Source organism: Chiroxiphia lanceolata, chromosome 2, assembly GCF_009829145.1.
Source record: "Chiroxiphia lanceolata isolate bChiLan1 chromosome 2, bChiLan1.pri, whole genome shotgun sequence".
In the NCBI taxonomy this organism is placed as follows: Eukaryota; Metazoa; Chordata; class Aves; order Passeriformes; family Pipridae; genus Chiroxiphia; species Chiroxiphia lanceolata.
Window position 1 is genome coordinate 94,525,447 of NC_045638.1, and position 3,021 is coordinate 94,528,467.

Genomic DNA, 3,021 nt, shown 5'->3' on the forward strand with positions numbered 1-3,021 from the left:
AACAGCCCCGCCCAAGCCCGCCGAGCCGCGCCCGCCCATCCCGGCGGGGGAGGCGCGGAGGGGACGGGACCGGGGCAGCGGGGGGAGGAGGAGGGAGGGGCTGTGGGCGGGAGTAATGCCCCGGGTGCATCTTGGGGTTCACCTTGGGGTTCACCCCGGCTGCCCCGGCCGTCTATCGCCGGAGAGAGGGCTCCTTCCGCGGCGGCCAGGGAGAGTTCCTCCCGGGCCCCGGCGCCGCCATGCCGGGGCGCGCTGGGCGCCCTGCCCGCCGCCCGCCCCGCTGCCCCTGCGGGGCCTCGGCCCTGTGTCCCCCGTGGCCGCCCCAAGGCCCGGCCTGTCCGTTTCCCGCGGGTCTTGCCGGCGCTGCCGCCCCCCACGGACAGGCACAAGTCCCCCGGGGGTCCCTTTCCACTCAAAACGCTTCCCGCTGGTGAGCTGTGGGGGGCATGGCGCCTGCCAAGCTGCAAACCTGCCGGAGCCACAGCCCGCTCCGTACGCTGCGAAATGTGCGTGTATTTGCCAGAAACTGATCTTGGTGATTGAGGAGTTACGGGGCAGCTTTCTGTGCCCTCCGCTGCTCAGGGAGCTTAGCCAGGGAACCTAGCCTGGTTAGGGCCATCCTTCCATTCTGGGAAAGAGGAATGCAGAAGTTCTGAATGTGTGTTTGCTCATTTTGCTTTTTTTTTTTTTTCTGCAAAAGTTTGTTCACTTTAGCTTTTACTTCTGTGTAGATTCTCTGGCAAAGAAAATCAGCTGATGCTCCTTTTCACTTTTGATGGCTTAGTAACCCTGTATGAACTTGGAAATGAGCAAATGTTTCAGGAGTCTTTGCCTGCTGAAAAAATTCGCTGTGAACTTTCTTGCAGAGAAAGAACATGGTGACAGCACTTCCCTGCTAAGCAAGGCTTGAAACTCCCCTCCACGGGACAACTGAATTCAAGCCTTAAACATGCTGCACAAGAGCTTGCTCATCAAAGTGTTTGACCTATGTATGTAAAGAGAATGTTTGCCACTACAACCATCGTGTTTTTTTAGAAAGTTGTGTGTGGAGGCACCATAGTGGCAGGGGAGTTTGATCCTATCACTGCATCCTAGACCAGCTTTTAGCTTCTGATAGATCTGCCACTTGCAGACATGCAGGATGCTCCATCTATGTGACTCTGGCTGGACTTACAAACAGCTTTACCACTCAGCTCTGAGGTGCTTCTGCAACAGAACACACTGAACTTAACAACCAGTGATTTTTAAGACCAGATGCAATTTTAGACAGCAGGCCAGCATTTCAGAGACGCTTTTTTAGTTTTCTTCATAAGCACCGTTTTGTGCCTCTGATGGTCTTTATGGGATCTGGCACTGTGCTGGCAGACTGAGAGACTGAAGCTTTTGGTTCCCCTACAAAAACATGGCACCTGGGCAGCCATCTCCCTACCAAGCTGCACTGATTTAACCCCAAGGCAATGCTTTCGGATAGCTCTCATTGATTACCTTTGAGATTTTCTTTTAAGACTTCCCAGGAACGGCTTGGCTCTTGCCAGCAGGTGGGGAGAAGGGGATAGGCATTAGGAACTGAGTAGACATTTCAGAACTTTAAATCACCTATTTATTTCATTTTCACTCCTTAAAAGCATTTCACTCCCTAAGAGCAATTCACCATACCAAACTTGGGTCTCTTTCTCTGTGGCAGTGAAGTATCATCAATAGGACACTGAAAGAAGACCTTCAGATGACTTCTGCACTGTATTGCCCCTTGAAGTTCCACCTAACCAGTGTAGTTGATTTGGCACACTATCAGTTTGATCCATCTTTTGCCTTGGGATAGTTATGTGCTGCCATTTCTTCATCATATGAAACTGTAGCGTGCCACTGTGGTGCTGTAAACTCAGATTAGTGTCTCTTTCAGGAGACAAATGTGTCTCAGTTCTCTTACTGGCAGTGATTTAAACAGAGAGCAAATCCATACGGATCAAAGGAAATTTTATTACGTCAAACCAGACACAGAGGATAGAGTAATATTCCATATTAGAAATGCTTGTGTTCTCCCTCTGTAATAGGTATCAGTGAGATTACCTTTAAGAAAAATCAGGAGAGCTCTGTTTTCAGTATCTACAAGCAATTACGAACTCTTGATACCTTGGCAGGGTGACTAAGAGAAACAGAGATAACCTACAGGGAACTTCACCTCCTGCCAGCGGGTGAGATCCAAATCAGGTTTTAATACCTGAAAACTCCTCTTTGGCTGTTTGTCCCTCTCACTTCATCCCAGGAATAATCATGAATTGTTATTTTGCAGATCTGCATCAATACATTGTTTTTCCCTTCAGACCACTCACTGGTGTGCTTGTGGGCTGCTGAACGGTATTTGAATTCCAGGAGTAGGTAGCATGGGATGCGTTGAAATGAGAAGTCTGGGCCTTAGCTAAAACAGTGCAGAGTGTTATGTGAATGCCGGCACCTGTGGACATCACCAGGCCCATCTGCCACATTTTTTACTTCAAAAAGCTGGGATTGTTTTACAGCAGGGAGTTTTAGTATGGCCATTTTAGGAACAGGAAAACAGAGAGGGAAGCACGCATGCAGAAAAGCTTTAGCAGGTTCCACTTAAGAGTCCAGGGATCTGAAAGCCCTTTGCTCTTGCTGCTAGATATGACAGCTTCCACTCAGGCATATTCCTGCTTCCAGTAACAGATGACATGTAGCTCGACACAGAGAAGCAAATCTTCTTTATCCCTTTACAACTGCCACTGCCTAGGGTTGCATTGGCTGGGAAAACTACGATGCCAGCAGTGGATAGTACCCAGAATAGGAAAGAATGTGATCTCCCACCTGTTTTTTCTTTCTGTGACCTCTCCCGTGTTCACCAGGCTTTTGGATGTGTTGCAAGAAGAGCCACACTTCAGCCTTCACCTTGAAAACCACAGCAGCTTCTTCAGTGGCAACCTACATGTTGGGGCAGTTTGCCTGTGGATACTACAGTGCCCTTACCAGCAAAGAAGGAAAGCTCCTGCAGCTCCTACTTACTCA